This window comes from Bos grunniens, chromosome 14, assembly GCF_055505025.1.
Source record: "Bos grunniens cultivar Pamir isolate PY7600 chromosome 14, Bosgru_T2T1.0, whole genome shotgun sequence".
Lineage (NCBI taxonomy): Eukaryota > Metazoa > Chordata > Mammalia > Artiodactyla > Bovidae > Bos > Bos grunniens.
In genome coordinates this window covers 51414184-51432215 of record NC_141178.1, presented here as the reverse complement: position 1 = coordinate 51432215, position 18032 = coordinate 51414184, and the positions used below count along the sequence as shown (strand labels likewise).

Here is an 18032-nt window from a genome sequence, read left to right as displayed (position 1 = left end):
TGAAGTCTTACTAGCTTATCAGCTGAACATTGCCCACCAACCTTCCTGTCTTGAAATGTTTGTGCAAGATGGGGATGTGTGTGTGTGTGTTATGTTCTTCACAGTAGGAGGACAAATTTCTCTTGAAAAGGTAATGGTTCCCAGATGTTTGTTTTTCAAACAAAAGAAAAAAAAGTTGAAAAATAGTAATAGCCAGGTATTTGTCTATCATCTCACTTGGAGTTCATTGTCACAAAACTTCCTTTTGTCTGAGAAATTTTTCAGTCCAGTGAATATAGCTTTCATTAAGAGATCACACTGATCACTTGTTGATTTTGTTACTAGAGGAACTTCTTTAGCTTCTCTGTGCTTTATTGTATGGATTGTTTTGTGTGGACCACAGAAAATATACAAAGGACCACTGGCGATATGTTGATTTGTATGTATTGGATTTTAATATCTACTGTACTTTATGCCCATTTTCCCAATATATACATATATATATAGAGAGAGAGAGAGATCCAAAAATAGCTGTGGAAAGGAAATTTCTCTGTACACAGGACCTGCCACTTTGTGAAAGCGCTCTCCCATCTTACAAAGGCCAAAATTCTGCTGATGAAAAAGTAGAAAATTGTGCAAATAATGTTAAATGAAGCACAGCTGTTCCCCTAAAATTATCTGGATACTTCTACATTACACCACTACACATGCCCACCAGACCATTCCCGGGTGGCTCTGGGGGAGCCTCCGGGGGTCGGGCGGTCCTGCCCCCTCCGCGCACCAGGGTTAGAATCCCCGGCCGGGCCGGGCACGATGGCCCACACCGCTCCTGGGCCCCAGGGCAGCGGTCACTACAAGCGGAGCAGCGGAAAACCCTGGGGAGTCTAGGCGGTTACCGCGGGGTCCCCCGAACTTGGCGCCCCGGGCGAGGCGGGGGGCTCTCGCGAGGGTCCTCGGGGAAGCGGGCGGAGCGCGGGTCTCCGCGGCTGGGGGTATCGCCCAGCCCGCGCCTCCGGCCCGGGGCGGGCCGCCCCTCAGCCCGGAGCGGGGGCCTTCCCCGCGCGCTGCCGGTCGCCCGGCTTCGCCCTGCGGGAGGAGCCGGCCGCCGTGACGCGTCTGGGAGGAAACGCCAGCGCCCGGTGGCCTCCCCGGGAAGGAGGAAGCACGAGAGCGCTCGGCTCCGCGACCGCCACGCGGGGAGGCAGCACCGCGGAGCCGGGTAGGTGCGGGGCGGCGGGGACCTTGGGCCGCGGGGCGGGCGAGCGGCCGGGCCGCAGTCGGGCCCTCGGGCGGGTGGGACCGGGCGGGGCGAGGGTACCCGGGCCTCCTCGGCTGCCTCTTTCTGGAGCAAACGTGACTTTCCCGGGTCCCGTGGCGGCGCCCCCGTCCTTCAGCCCGGAAACCTCCGCGTTGGTCGGGTGGGAAAAGCCGTTCCCTCGCCCAGCCCTCGACTCTGAGAGTTTGTGGTCTTTGTTTCCTCGAGGTGAAATCGGTGTCTGCTTTGCGATTTCTAAACGCCCGAGGGGTGTCCCCGGGGACAGATGTTGTTAATCTGAGTGCAGCTTCGGAGCCGGGAACCAGGAGGGTGGGAGACCCCCTACCTGAGGTCGAAAGTGGGTGCAGGTTACCTGTGAGGATCTGCGAGGGCACCGAAATCCTTAACCTGTTGTCAGCGAACCTGCCGTCTGAAACCTTAATGCGTGGCTGTCCTTTAAGCTCTCTGTGATTTGAAACCTTTTCTGTCCCTTTTAGCGTTCATTTGGCTTTGTTGATTCCCAGTTGAGCATGGTATGTGCCATCTAGAAATGCTTTGGGATTTTTAGATTTTGTCATTTTTAGTGGTGGTTACCGGGAAAGACAGAAAAGAGAAAGAATTCATCTGTTGAAACTTAAACTCTTAGGTTATTTAATTTAGTAGTGACTTCTGAACCACGACTAGAGTTTCAGTTCTGCACAAGGCTGTACAGGGTACACTTGAGATGCAGAACACGACAGTTTCTAAGTCTTTATCAGGGTCAAAAATAAAAAAGTAGACCGTTGTGTATTTTGATTCTCTACTTTGTCAGTAGGTTGATCATTCACCCAGCCAATCTGGGAAGTGCTTTTTTATCAAACACTTAGGTAGCTCTGACATGTGTTAGGCTCGTTCTAAGTGTTTTATAAATATTAACTGAAATTATTAACTCAAAATGTTAAATTATAGCAGGTCTAGCAGTGTCCAGGCTGTGCATACTTCAGTTCCCTGAATGTCATTGCAAGAGCTTTTAGAAACAGAGGAAGTTTCAGGCATATTTTAGGACTGGGTGTGCCTTCTAGCCGGCTTGGCTTCCAGTCCAGTAAAGCAAGCCATCACCCATCTACTCCCCTGGGGGAAGGGAGTCTGTAGTGAAGGGAGTGAGAACTCTTCTTACAGATTTCTGGCCAGATCGCTAGCATCTTCAATATCATGGTCCTTCTCAGTGGACAGAGTGCCCATCCTTAACTAACTCTGAGGAGACCAGAACTTCCCCTTTCTTCAGCTGCCACTGCACTGAGCTTAATTTTATTTCCTTCCTAATATATTTGACAATTGGTATGACTGTAGCTTGGGTTTCCCTGGTGCCTCACATGGCAAAGAACCCGCCTGCAATGAAGGAGACCCAGGTTTGATTCCTGGGTCAGGAGGATCCCCTGGAGAAGGGAATGGAAACCCACTCCAGTATTATTGTCTGGAGGATTCCATGGACAAAGGAGCCTGGCAGGCTATAGTCCATGGGGTGGCAAAGAATCAGGCACAATTGAACGACTAACATATACACACAGACGTGACTGTAGCTTAGATTTGAGGGTCAGACTGAACTTGAAATGTACTATAAAATAGAACATTTTTGTTTGAACACATCCACATAACAAACAATACTTTGTAATTTTACTACCATTTGCTGTAAACTGTAAAACTCAGGTAACGCTGAGTTGATGGGTCAACCTTCTAGGTAACCATTTTGTGATTTGCAGATATATTGAGAGAATATTTTCCAGAGTTAAGCACCCTCTTCAAATGGGTGCCTTAGCCTGATGGCCAGATGGAAACCCAGAATGGTGACTAAAATAAGTATGGTTCTTGTCATTACGGTGATTATGAATCTAATGTCAAAATCTGCACATCATACTAGCTTTCTCTGTTTCATATATTTAAATTTCCAGGGAGATGATGAAATGACACTCTGAGCCTTATTTAATAAGATTATGAAGTGTCTCCTGGAAGCAAGAAGTCTCACTTTCTTCTGATATAATTTTATGGCACATAGACATTCATGACCTCAGTTCAGCCAAATGGCAACCAGCACTTCCATGGGTTACAGAGTGCTTCCGTGTATACTTATTTGCTCTTCAGAGAGACCTCATGAGGTGGGTAGCCAGTTTTCATTCCAACTTTTACAGATGAGGAAACTGAGGCATAGAAATGTGAAAGTGCTTTAGCCTGGATAGCACAGCTGGTAAGAGGCAGAGCTTGAATAGAGAGCAGGTGTATAGACAGTGCCTGGCACGTGCCAGCCTGTAATAAACATTTGTGGAATGAATGACTCCCAATGACTTCAGACTTCTTGCTGTATTTCAAAACATTATATGTTGAGTTGTCACACCATAGTTGAGTTGTGACTAAGGGATTGCCAGGCCTAATCTAACACCTCTCTTTTTCAAACAGTATCTGCTACCACGTAATTTCTACAAAAGGGATGAGCTGGAAAGTCCTTTGAACTTCTTGGAACTGATCATCTCTGGTGTTTGAAAAAGCAAATAAGCTGGTTATTCCCCTTTTCCAAGCATCCTACTTTTCCCCCCTCTGATTTATAGTTGCCATTGAACACATGGCTCTCATGGTTGTGTTGACTTTTCTTGTCTCTTCCTGATCATTCGAGATCATTTTTAAGGACTGCCAATCACTGTAGGTTTTCATTCTAAGTGAACTCAATTAAGCCACCTGGGTTTATGAGCAAGTTCAAACACAGAGATCATAGGTATTATAATTATTTTGAAGTGTTTGACATCACTGCTGTGTTTTTTGAAGTGTTACAATTACTGTAGTATTTCAAAAAACAAACAAAAATCCTCAACTTTTCTCCTTCAAGTGTAACTCTGTATATCCTAAAGTATGTTTCTTCTACATGGATAACCTTCAGTGAGAGAGGAAAATATGGCAATTACCTGGTGGGAGGAACTGGGAAGGGCTATGGAGGAAAATGAGAGATGAGGTGGGCTTTCCCATGAGGAATTTTAGGTGTTAAGAAACCCTTAATGAAGCCAGACTGAGTCATCTGCCTGTCAACGTTCTTTTGTATGGGGGTGGAATAAAATACTTTTGAAACCTGCCTCGTTTCAAAAACTACTTTACCTTTTCCAATCCTCAGGGATTTTTTTTTTCCTTCCCTTTTTGAAAAATTCCTGTAATTACAGGCTAAAACTGCTGATTCATGAAACTCAAATTATGTAACATGTTATTCCTGACAGAAACAGCCCCCGCATTATGTTAAAGGACTCAGTGTCTCTGTTTTCCTTTACCTATTGCATTCTTTATGGTGGAGTCTTTGTTCTCATTTCACTTTTGAAAAAATTTAATGGAGAAAGATAGTAGTGATTCCACATCTGGTAGTTCATGTCAAAGAAATTTTAAGTCTATACTAACTCTGAGTTATCATTGCTGAAGAAGACAACATGGAAATCCAATGTTGGAGGCTGTTTCAGAGCCTCAAGAAGTAAAATGTTATTGCCTGTCTAAAGTTGAGCCAGAGAGTTTTCAAAGAGAACTAGGCAGGGTAAATCTTCTTGCTCTTGACCAATTTCTCAGGGCCTTTCCTGTGTCTGACAGGTCCCGAAAACCTGCTTTAGTTCACCTCCTTGTAACCACAGTTTCTTCTATTGTTCAACACTGAAATCTGTTTTCCTTGGATGGGCAATGAGGGTGAGTGAAAGAAGGGTGATTATGTAAGGCAAATTATGTAGGCTTCCCTGATAGCTCAGTTGGTAAAGAATCCACCTGCCACGCAGGAGACCCCGGTTGGATTCCTGGGTCCGAGGATCTGTTGGTGAGGGGATAGGCTACCACTCCAGTATTGTTGGGCTTCCCTTGTGGCTTAGCTGGTAAAGAATCCACCTGCAATGGGGGAGACCTGGGTTCAATCCCTGGGTTGGTAAGATCCCCTGGAGAAGGGAAAGGCTACCCACTCCAGTATTCTGGCCTAGAGAATTCCATGGACTGTATAGTCCATGGGGTTGCAAAGAGTCAGACAAGACTGAGTGACTTTAAGAAGAAAAAAAGAGAGGAATAATACGTAAGATGGAAAGTGGGCTTCCCTGGTGGCTCAGATGGTAAAGAATCTGCCTGCAATTTGGGAGACCTGGGTTCCATCCCTGGGTCAGGAAGATCCTCTGGAGGAAATGACAACCCACTCCAGTATTCTTGCCTGAGAAATCCCATGGACAGAGGAGCCTGGTAGGCTACAGTCCATGGGGTTGACACAACAGAGCGACTAACACATCTAATATATTCAGATGCAAAATCGAACTCACTGGTGGACTAGCCAATCTACTGGCTGCTGGATGAAAAGTCCTCAGTCCAGTGGGGCTTCACTAAGGACTTGGCTGACTGCTTCCTTGAATTGAAAAATGAGAAGGAACTTTATTATTCTAGTTATTTACCTCCTTGTTTTTTAGAATAAAAATAGGTCGAAGTTAAAATAATCTGATTTCCAACTCAGCATCCACAAATGCAGATAAATGTGCATAGGGACCAGTATATAGACTATATAATCTAATACACGTATATATTACACGTGTGTATGTGAGTCGCTCAGTTGTATATGGTCAGCTAAAATGGAATATAGAAATCATCTTCTTAATTTCTTAATTTCCCAAGAAAACACTGTCGTCTTTTTTCTCATTTTTATTTTAGTTTGTCTCATATTTTCTAAATATTCTTTTTAATTAAAAAGTATGCCCTTAAATTTAAACAGTTGAGAAGTGTGTGAAGTAAAAAAATAAGTCCTCTTCACTCTAATCTTAACGACAAAGGTAACCACTGCTGGGTTTTTATTTTCTTCTAGCCTTTACCCCATGCTTATATAAGTATGTATATCTGTAAATATATATAGAGTTTTTTTTTAAATGGGACTCATTCCATACAGTTTGTCCTTTTATCTCTTATTTAACACCTTATCATGGACATCTGTAGGTCTGCATCATTGGTTTTGACAGCTGCATAATATTCCACTTTGTAATTAATTTATCCATTTTCTATTTCTCTTTTCTATATGTGCACTCTTTCGTATCTTTTAAAAAATATTAAATCACCAAAGTAATACATTTTTAAGAAAAATTAAAAGAAGAAAAAGAGAAAATAAGAATCATCAGTAAACCTACCACTCAATCACTGTTAGCATTTTAGAGTATATTTTGTAAACTTTCATATGTATGTGCATATCCATATTTCCAATGCCATTAAAAATTTCCCTTACACAGGGTTGTTTTGTCGCTTAGAGAATCGTGTTTGTTTAGTCAGCCAACATCAGAGATTCCAGGCACTTTGGAGCAAGTTATTTTACTGTATTTCCTGGCCACCTGCCATTCCCCAAACCTGAATAGCACTACTGGAAATTTATACTAGTGCTCATAAAGGGGATGAGGTGAGGGTGTCGGATGGACCGAAATACCCATCCAAATCAGCATAAAGCATGTATCCTGTTGATGGAGGTGAGTCAACATTTGTGTTCTGTGCACATCTAAAATACAAGATATTTAAGAAGAGAAATGATAGGATATTCATATATCATCAATTACGATCATAAAAGGAAAAGCAGAAATAATGGACCTAAACCAAGGGAAAAGTGTTGAATTCAGTTGAAGATTAGAATAGTTGAACTTCAGATGTTTTGAAATAGTTTCCTAATGATAAGTACAGTGTATGGAGTAATTGGCTTAACAGAGCTCCCTCCTATAGTAGGAATAGGTGACCTTGAAGTTTCTTGTGATCTTCATCTTATAGGCTGTCTCAGAGTTAGTAACAGTTGATTTAGAATAATTTCATGCATACAACTGTCTAGTTACTAACTCCACCAGCTTTTCCAGACACTGTCTGTCTGGGCTAATCTCTCCACCCTGTTTTTCTCCTACACAAGCTGTGACCCATACTTTCCTCCTGTATCCTTCTGTGGCTTCCCCCCCACTTTCTGAGAGTTTAGTCCCTCTTTTAACCTTGTTCTCTTAATTCTCTTCTTCCTGCTTTTGCTTTAAGAATATTTCTCTCTGTCCTTTCTCCATTCCTCCCTCTTTATTTTGGTCTTGAGCAAAAAAGATACTAATCATGGCAATACTGTTAAGAACAAGCCTTTAATAAGGAAAAGGAAAGCTTTTAGTTTGGGAGGAAAGGTAGATATTATAAAGAACTAGTGTTTGAGAATACCCGGTAATTCCTTCCAAAATTTCCACAGAAGTCTCCACCCACCTCTTCATCTCTAAATAAGCTGTTTTTTCCTTAAGCATTGGCATATATGATAAAATTTAAAACTATTTATAATTTTTTTTGATTCATGTCATGGCAGTAGCATTATTTTGTGCTATTTTTTTTTTCTCACTGAAGATATTAACCATGTTATAGATTGAGTAGAGAGTGTTTTGGTCTTAAAAGCTCACTTCTGGATAAGAGCACTGTTCCTTTTAGAAAATATTGGATTGGCCAAAAAGTTCATTCGGGTTAAGTTTCGACATCTGGTTTAAAAGTAACTTCTTTGTCTTTAAGTAGAAGATGAAGAAGGTTCACTTCAGTTCAGTCGTGTCCAATTCTGGTTTAAAAGCAACCTCTTTGTCTTTAAGCAGAAGATGAAGAAGGTTCAGTTCAGTTCAGTTCAGTCGTGTCCAACTCTTTGCGACCCCATGGACTGCAGCATGCCAGGCTTCTCTGTCCATCACCAACTCTTAGACCGAAGGTTAGCAGTCTTTGAGATGTGCTGTGTCAGGATTCCAAACCCTTTTCTTGCAGCCTTTCATCAGCAGAGAAATGCATTGGTGAGAAGCACATGTAGATCAGCCTTCCATTCTTGGGAGTTAGAGAAGTGGTGCTGGATGCAGGAATATCCCTGGAAGCTCTCTCAAAAGATGCACATAGGTGATTTAGCCCAGGTAGCTGACTTCCAAGGCTGCTGTCCATGGGGTCATTGAGGGTCGGACACGACTGAGCGACTTCACTTTCACTTTTCACTTTCATGCATTGGAGAAGGAAATGGCAACCCACTCCAGTGTTCTTGCCTGGAGAATCCCAGGGACGGGGGAGCCTGGTGGGCTGCCGTCTATGAGGTCGCACAGAGTCGAACACGACTGAAGTGATTTAGCAGCAGCAGCAGCTGACTTCATAGCAACTTCAGCTCACCTATAATGGGACCTGAGCCAAATATTATAAGGAGCTCAGGACCAAGGCAATAGCTATTTAGGCTGCACTGAGAATTAAGGCCTATTTTTTCATAAGCAGGGATGAAAAAGGTTTTAAAAAGATATTTTTATCCAGCTTCCAGACAGCCTGGTGGTAAAATTGATGATGGCTTAAACATGAAAGCACTGTTTTATTTGCTTATTTGAACCTGGACTACTGTTAATAAACAGTCAGAAGTTAAGACTTTACTGTAAATAAAAAAAATATGAAAAACATATTTATTCATAGTTTACATTTTAGTCCATTTCAACATCAGTACTTTTAGTTTTCTTTCTAATTCATCTGCTTTTACCCCCTACTCTCTCTTCTCATGAATTTTTGGTTTAATTTACTTCTTATTTGTTGGGAAATGATCCTTTTAATTCATGAAAGATAAGATGCTCCAGTGTTTGGCTGTGAAGGATTTTTCAGAGATTTATGAAACTATGTCCCCTTCCTTGATTTTTGTGTCTGCCATGTGCTGTGCTGTGCTGTGCTTAGTCACTCAGTTGTGTCCGACTCTTTGCAACCCCATGGACTGTAGCCCGCCAGGCTCCTCCATCCATGGGAATTCTCCAAGAAAAGAAGTATTCAGTATCCAGTAGTATCCAGTAGAATGTGTTGTCATGCCCTCCTCCAGGGGATCTTCCCAACCCAAAGATCGAACCCAGGTCTCCTACATTGCAGGCAGATTCTTTACCTTCTGAGCCACAAGGGAACCCCCATGTCTGACATAGATTTCCTTTATTTCTAATTCCTACTAACATTAACATTTATTTCTGTTCCTCCTTTTAAAAATCCACTCAAGTGTGAACAGAAGCCCCTGTCCCATTGAATGTATTTGTTGCTTTAATCAGTCTTTAAAACAAAGAGGTAGGTGACTTAGCCAGCAAAATCAAATTCACTCAGGCATAGCAGAGGAATTATAGTTCAGGAGACCTGGGTTTGATCCCTGGGTTGGGAAGATCCCCTGGAAAAGAGAATGTCTACCTACTCCAGTATTCTTACCTGGGAAATCCCATGGACAGAGGAGCCTGGCCGGCTATAGTCCACGGGGTTGCAAAGAGTCAGACCCGACTGAGCTACTGACACACTTTATAGTTCAGGACGAGCAAACTATAGTGAACTGTAGGTGAGTCCAAAGAACAAAGGAAAGGAGAGGTCTTTTCTACAGAAAAGGAAGAGAAGTTGGGAGGGACTGTTTTTGAATAGAAGTCCTTTGGAGGAGAGAGAAATCAGGGTTATGGAAGCCCCTTATTGGTTTAGTTGTTGACTTCTCATTGGCTGGGCTGGTGCTGAGCAAGGAGAAAACTTCCTTCCTCCTGCAGGGGTATATGAAGTAAGCATCCTGTTGAGGTCTGCAAGCAGCCACCACCAACCAGGGTAATGTGTGAAAGCCCCTGCTTCAGGGCTTCCTGACTGTAGTTTATCTTATTTTTAAATTTTATTATTTTTTTAAAATAATTTTTTCCCTATTAAAATTTTTAAATTGAAATATAATAGACTTAAAATTTTATATTAGATTCAGGTATATAACCTAATGATTCTGTATTTTTATACTATATAAAATGGTCACCATGGTAAGTCTAGTTACCATCTGTCACCATACAAAGTCATTATAGTATTATTGGCTGTATCCCCTATTCTGTATGTTACATTATTGTGACTTATTTTATAGCTGGAAGTCTGTCCCTTTAACTGTTCCTCACCTATGTCACTCATCCCCTCACCCTCCTCCCCTTTGGCAACCACCAGTTTGTCTCTGTCTGTTTTTGTTTTGTTATGTTTGTTCATTTGTTTTGTTTTTTTAGATTCTACTTATAAAAGTGAAATCATATGGTATTATCTTCCTGTCTGACTTCTTTCACTTAAGCCTAATACCCTCTGTGGCCATCCATGTTGTTGCAAATGGCAGTGTTTCATTTTTTGTGACTGAGTAATATTCATGGGAAATAGATGGGGAAACAGGGGAAACAGTGTCAGATTTTATTTTTTTGGGCTCCAAAATCACTGCAGATGGTGACTGCAGCCATGAAATTAAAAGATGCTTACTCCTTGGAAGAAAAGTTATGACCAACCTAGATTCCATATTCAAAAGCAGAGACATTATTTTGCCAACAAAGGTTTGTCTAGTCAAGGCTATGGTTTTTCCCGTGGTCATGTATGGATGTGAGAGTTGGACTGTGAAGAAGGCTGAGCGCCGAAGAATTGATGCTTTTGAACTGTGGTGTTGGAGAAGACTCTTGAGAGTCCCTTGGACTGCAAGGAGATCCAACCAGTCCATTCTAAAGGAGATCAACCCTGGGATTTCTTTGAAAGGAATGATGCTAAAGCTGAAACTCCAGTACTTTGGCCACCTCATGGGAAGAGTTGACTCATTGGAAAAGACTCTGATGCTGGGAGGGATCGGGGGCAGGAGGAGAAGGGGACGACAGAGGATGAGATGGCTGGATGGCATCACTGACTCGATGGACGTGAGTCTGAGTGAACTCGGGGAGTTGGTGATGGACAGGGAGGCCTGGCATGCTGCAATTCATGGGGTCACAAAGAGTCGGACACGACTGAGCGACTGAACTGAACTGAATATTCCATTATGTATTGCCACATCTTCTTTATCCATTTATTTATCAATGGAGCCTTAGATTGCTTTCATATCTTGGCTATTGCCAATAATGCTGTGATGAACATGGGGCTGTTTCTGTTTTCTTTGGGAAAATACACAGGAGTAGAATCGTTGGATTATATGCTAGCTCTGTTAGTGTAAACTTTTGAGGAACCTCCCTACTGTTCTCCATGGTGGCTGTACCAATTTATATTCCTATCAACAGTGCATGAGGTTCCTTTTTCTTTACATTCTTAACCAACGTTTGTTGTTTGTTGTTTTTTTTGATGACAGCCATTCTAATAGGCATGAGTGATATGTCATTGCCGTTTTGATTTGTGTTTCCCTGATGATTAGTGAAGTTGAATATCTTTCATGTGTCTATTGGCCATCTCTATGTTGTCTTTAGAGAAAGTGTCTGTTTAGGTCCTCTGCCTATTTTAAAATTGGGTTATATGTTTTGTTTTGCTTTTTTCTGATATCGAGTTGTGTGAGTTCTTTGTATATTTTGGATATTAACCCCTTATCAGATATATCATTTATAAATATTCCCTCCTATTCAGGAGGCAGGCTTTTCATTTTGTTGATAATTTCCTGCCTTGTGCAAAAACTCTTTAGTTTGATGTTTACTTTTGCTTCTGACCATTTTAAATGAGGTTTCCGTTTTTCATTTTCACACTTTCATTGGAACATTTTAGGATTTAAAAATTTGCCTTTGAGATGCAGAATGATATGTATATAAATTGCTTTGTCTTTCTGTGTAGAAAAATAATGTATTTTTGCTTCATCTAAGTGTAAAGAAGGATACATAAGAAATTAAGTGTTTATCTATTTTGGAGATTGGGTGATGAGAACTAGGTGGGTAGGGAAAGGGGAGGGGTGGGAAGCAAACTTTCACTGAGTCTCTTTTATATTTTCTTGAGGTGTTTTAACCAGGTGAATATATAACCCACTTTAAAAAATAATTTAAAAAATTATGTCTGTGAGTTCCCTGACTTCAAATATATATGTATATTTCTGTTGTCCCTTTTCCATACGTCTTTAGTAAAAAATTTTTTAAGAATGCTTGTATAGATGAGTCTCAAAGGATTAGTAGTATTTTGCAGACATCTGGTCCTGGCTTTGTTCCCTTTCAGGAGCACTCTCAAGTCCTGTGACTAAATTCATTATGAAGCCTTCCTATAGGAAATTCTAATACTGCAAATATGGCCAAATCTTGAGTTACTGTTGGCTTCTTCGAAGAACCATTTAACTGAAATTGTCTGCAGCATCCTACAAACTGGATATTCAGTTTTTCCTAATAAAACTGTTATATAATGCCAATATAATTAGTGCACAGTTAGTTGATTCCAGACCGCCCCTGTTTTGATATCTTGTATCTGATCATCATGGTTATATTTCCCCTACTTAAAATTATATGAATTTGGTCTTTTAGAAAATAAAGATTTATTTTTAGTATTCAGATAATTCTGCTCTTTTCAGTGTATGCTAAACCCAAGAGTTTCGTTCATCATGATTTTTGTAGTTTTTGTCATTTGTCATATGTATTTTATCCTTTGGAGAACAAAGAGAGACTAGTATTTATTTTGTACCTACCATGTGCTGGGTGCTTTAGAGATAGTATTGCATTAAATACTCAAAATAACTCTGTAGGGTAGGTGGAGGTTTCATTTTACAGATGAGCAAATTAGGATCTGGGCTTCCCTGGTGGCTCAGCAGTAAAGAATTCGCCTCCCAATGCAGGAGACCTGGGTTCGATTCCTGGGTCAGGATGATCCACTGGAGAAGGCAGTGGCAACCCACTCCAGTATTCTTGCCTGGGAAATCCCATGGACAGATGAGCCTAGTGGGCTACAGTCCATGGGATCACAAAGAGTCAGACATGACTACAACTTAGCAACTAAACAACAGCAAATTAGGGTTTAGTGAGGCCTCGAAGGTGGCCTTGTGTGGCCATCACGGGGCAGCGCTGATCTGAAGCTGGTCTGGTCTACTTAACTTTACCAGGGGGTCCCCTTTGCCTTTGAGAAGGGGGTAAAGGCTAATTCCTTTCAAAGACCCTCGTCAGAGAGAACAGGCAGAATTGATTTATAGGTCACTCTGATTACCATCTACTGATGAGGCTGTGGTTAAATGAGTTTTGAAAACTGGCCTTTCATTTTTACTGTAGGGTTCTGAGATGGTATTCATTTTTCATTTAGAAACTGCTGCCAGACCTCAGGAAAGAAGCTGACTGAAAATGTTTTAAATATATTACTTCCCTAATAGAAAGGAGCTAAAATCCTAAATTTAATTCCTGAATATGTTAAATTCTGAACCTACAGAATTTGAATGTCTTATTTGTTATCTGTAGAGCTGTCAAGTTCCTACTGTTAGCAGCCAATATCCAATGAACTTTACCAACTCTAACAAATCCTGTTGCCATATTCTAAAATCCCATATTGGCGATAGCCAGCCCCATTTATATTAATCCTTAGAAAGAGAGCCATCCGCAGATACCATCTACCATTTTGCTGATTCTTGTTGGGTATTAGCTAATGCAAAAATATTGTGTCTTGCCAGAAAATATTCTTTAAAGGATGCTGCTGTTGCTGCTTTCAGTCGTGTCTGACTCTATGCGACCCCATAGACGGCAGCCCACCAGGCTCCCCCGTCCCTGGGATTCTCCAGGCAAGAATACTGGAGTGGGTTGCCATTTCCTTCTCCAATGCATGAAAGTGAAAAGTGAAAGTGAAGTTGCTCAGTCGTGTCTGACTCTTAGCGACCCCATGGACTGCAGCCCACCAGGCTCCTCCGTCCATGGGATTTTCCAGGCAAGAGTACTGGAGTGGGGTGCCATTGCCTTCTCCGTCTTTAAAGGATGAGCTCCTGTTAAACAAGTAGGAATGAAAGAACATTTTATGATTCTATTATCTAATAAAATATACTTATGTTTTGAACAAATGGTGAGAAAGACACTGAGGAAATTCACACGACTAGAAAAGTTTAAAATGTCACAGAGGTGAATGGAGAAGACAGAATAAACCCATAGCATATTCTCTTGCATTTAATATTTTAAAGAGAAAAGCAGCTTTATTGAGACTTAATTGATATGCCATCGAATTAATCACTTTAAAGTGTACAATTCGGTGCTTTAGTCACAGAGCTGTGCAGGCATCATCACTATCTAATTCCGGAACGTTTTCATTATCCCCGCCAAGACCCTGGACTCATTAGCAGTCTCTCATCCTCATTCCCTGCCAAACTCCCCCCTCTCCCCGCCGCTGCCGCCGCGCCCTCCGTGCTCCGCCTCTGACAATGATCAGTTTACTTTTGGTAGGTATGTGCTTAGTGGCTAAGTCGTATCCGACTCTTTGCGACCCCATGGACGGTGGCCCTCCAGGCTCCTCTGTCCCTGGGGATTCTCCAGGCAAGAATACTGGAGTGGGTTGCCTTGCCTTCCTCCAGGGGATCTTCTCGACCCAGGGATCGAACTCCGGTCTCCCTCACTGCAGGCGGATTCTTTGCCATCTGAGCCACCAGAGAAGCCCTTTTGGTAGGTGTGTTTGCCTATTCTGGATATTTTGTAAAAAGTGAAATCTTACAGGAATTTTTAAGACTTGGTGCTTTCACTTACATGGCTTGGGTTCAGTCCCTGGTTTAGGGAACTAGGGAATGCTTGGAAAGTTGCTTGGACCGGCCAGAAAAAAAGTGGAATCTTAGAATATGTGGTCTTTTGTGACTGGTTTGCTTTACTTAGCATAATGTTTTTGAGGTCCATCCACATTGTAGCATATAATACTTCATTTATTTTTAGTGCTGAAAAATGTTCCAGTTTTTCAGTTTATCATATTTGGCTTATTCATTTATATATTAGTGGATAGTTGGATTGTTTCCACTTTTTGATGATTATTAATAAGGCTGCTGTGCATATTCATGTGCAGGCTTTTGTATGAACATGTATTTTCATTTTTGGGTGTATACCTTGCAGCAGAATTGCTGGGTCATGTATAACTCAGTTTAACTTTTTGAGGAATTGCCAAACTGTTTTCCAGTGTCTGCACTGTTTCCCAGTCCCACCAGCAAGGTTTGAGGGTTCAAATTTCTCCACATCCTCACCAACATTAATTATCTGTCCTTTTTGGACTTTGGTCATTTTAGTAGGTTTGAAGTGGTATGTCACTGAGGTTTTGGTTTTCATTTTCTTAATGGCTAATGATATTGAGCATCATTTATGTGCTTGTTGACCATTTGTAACCTTGGGAGAAATGTCTGTTCAGTTCCTTTGTCCATTTTTTAATAGGGTTATTTGTCTTTTTTGCTGAATTGTAAGAGTTCTCTATATATTTTGGATGCACAGATTATATGATTTACAAATATTTCTCCTATTTTTGTGGGTTTTCTTTTACTTTCCTAATGGTTTTCCCTTGAAGCACTAAAGTTTTTAATTTTGATGAAGTTCAGTTAATTTTCTCTTCTGTCACTTGTGCTTTTGATGCCAAGTTTATTCATCTAAGCAATTATTGCCTAGCCCAAAGTCACGGAGATTTACTACTGTGTTTTCTTCTAAGAACTGTTTCAGTTCTTGCTTTTAGGTTTTTGATCTGTTTCAAGTTACCTTTTGGTTATGGTGTGAGGTAGGGGGTTCAACTTTATTCATTTGTATGTGGGTATTCAGTTGTCCTATGTTGGCATTCATTCGAAAATCAAATGACCATAAAGATTTATTTCTGTACTTTCAATTTTATTCTCCCCATCTTTTTAAAACTTATTTTTTGAGGTATAGTTGATTTACAATGTTATATTAGTTTCAGGTGTACAATTCAATACTTTTCTAGACTATACTCCATTTAAAGTTATTATAAAATATTAGCTGTATTACCTGGGCTGTACCTTACACCCTGTATCTTGTTTTATGCCTAGTAGTTTGTGCCTCTTAATTCCTTAATCCTATCTTTCCTCTTCTTCCCCTGTTCTCTCACTGGTAACTGGTAGTTTGTTCTCTGCGTCTATGAGACTGTTTCTTTTTTAATTGTACCCATTAGTTTTACTTCTTATTTTATTTTTTTTGAGAGAGAATGCTTACAAGTATTTTATTTGAATAAAACCATTATAATGGCCATTAAAATGATGGGAACTATGGTGCTCATTATGAAAGGAAGTTACAGCATCACTGTATTTACAGAAGAGGAGGCAGCAAAGGTGTACATCTGGAGGTGAAATAACATTGTAAACTCAACCCATATTAAATACCATAAAAGTAAATAGAGTCAAAACACACCATTATTTACATGTGACTGAGAAGGAAGGGAACATTACGGAGTTAAACTTTTGCATAACGTGTAATGTTTATGTTAGCAAAGCCTTTGAGTTTGTGGAAAATGACTGTGTGCCTTCATCTCACCCACCACTAGATTAAGACACTGAAACTGAGACCGATTCCTTCCTGATTTTACAGCTTTATTTTTGATATCACTCTAAAAAGACACCACTATGATTGTGAAGATGACTCATACCTATAGAGTAATTACCAAGTACCACATTCACATAACAACAAAAACCAAACGAGATATACTATGATTGTGTTACCTTTCAATTACTACTGTGTACAGTACGTCATAAGTAGGCAGAGTGGTGCATTTAGGAGCTGATTGTACTCCCTGTGTAAAATTTTAGGAATGAGCACATCTGAGTGTAGGGATACTTCCTTATCTTACAAATTAAAAGCAAGCATTTTCTACATAAAATTTTTATTTCTGTGTGAAATAAAGACAACTCCTGAAGGTCTAACAAGGAAAAAAAGATACAACATTCAAAGCACTATTAAGTCATGAAACAAAGATGAATCTGAGGTAGAAGTCAAGCAATATAACCCACAACCTTTTTAGGGGAGTATTTATTCCCAGCAACCATCATGTCTCTCCAGTAAGATCTAATTTTTAAAAAGTTCCAAGTTCCAAAAATTTTTTTAGAAGTCCCAAGTTCCAAAAAAAAATTCAGTTTCTACAATCAGATGTACAACTATGACCAACAGAAAATGCAACATAAACTTTTGTCATGTTAGCAGAGTAAATAATTTTACTAAAAGTTGCTGACACTTCTATCAGTAGTAGCCATAGGGAGGCCTTTGGTTGTAACCGTAGTGTCCGTATTGACAGGGGTAGTAAGGTTCTTGTCTGTGCTGTGGGCAATTGTTATCCCAGGATCGTCCATGCCGTTGATTGGATCGATTGTCACTTGGCCCTCCCTGTCTGCTGTCCCTACCTCTAAACTGTCTATTATCTTACAGCCAATTGCCTCTATTTCTCAGGTTGCCACCAGCTCTGCTATTTCATTCCTCAACAATCAGAGGAGACTCAGGAGGGTGTTTCAGGTATTCTTGGTATTCTTTGTCATCTTCTGTGAATCTGTTGGCAAACATCTCTTCAAAATTTGGAACAGCTTGAGAAGTGTCAGTCATTCTGAAATTCCCAGGGATTTGAGGCGGCTGTTGTGTTTAATGTTTAAATTGTGTGGATCTCTGGTCCAGGGTGCTGGCACAGGACCTCTGTGTACACTCCTTCAGCTCTCCCAGGTAGCAGTTAGTTTTACTTTTTAGCTGCCACATATAAGTGGAAAGCTCTTTCTGTCTTAATGCCAGTGCCACACTGTGTTAACTAGCTTAGTGTGGCTTTGTTGTAAGTTTTACAAACAGGAAGTATGAGTCCTCCAACTTTGTTCTTCCTTTTCAAGATCACTGTCTTATTTTGGGTCAGTTGCATTTCCATATGAATTTTAGGATCAGCTTGTCAGTATGAAAAAAATGGCAAGGAATTTTGACAGGGATTGGATTCACTCTGTAGATCAATTTGGAGAGTATTGCCATCTTAACAGTATTTAGTCTTCGGATCCATGAACCTGGATTGTTTTTCCGTATCTTAAAGTCTTCTGTAATTTTTTAAAATTTATTTTTATTTTTGGCTGCACTGGGTCTTCTTTGCTCCGTTTGGGCTTTCTCTAGGTGGTGAATGGGAGCTACTCATTGCAGTGTGTGGG

The 18032-nt window shown here is 40.8% G+C and overlaps 1 protein-coding gene and 1 pseudogene across 4 annotated transcripts in view; one reads left to right on the top strand and one right to left on the bottom strand.

The window, feature by feature from the left end:
• Nucleotides 1-1138: 1138 nt before the first annotated feature.
• SGK3 (serum/glucocorticoid regulated kinase family member 3) overlaps nucleotides 1139-18032 on the top strand; it is a 112042-nt gene continuing 95148 nt past the window's right edge. For 3 of the 4 annotated variants that reach the window (XM_086336727.1, XM_086336730.1, XM_086336724.1), the window contains exon 1: nucleotides 1139-1198. The gene's annotated coding sequence lies outside the window, so the exon portion shown is untranslated. Of the gene's footprint in view, nucleotides 1199-3162; nucleotides 3367-18032 lie in introns of all 4 variants that reach the window. The other variant, XM_086336725.1, reaches the window with a different exon arrangement.
• Nucleotides 17101-17487, bottom strand: LOC147359408 (RNA guanine-N7 methyltransferase-activating subunit-like protein pseudogene; annotated as a pseudogene).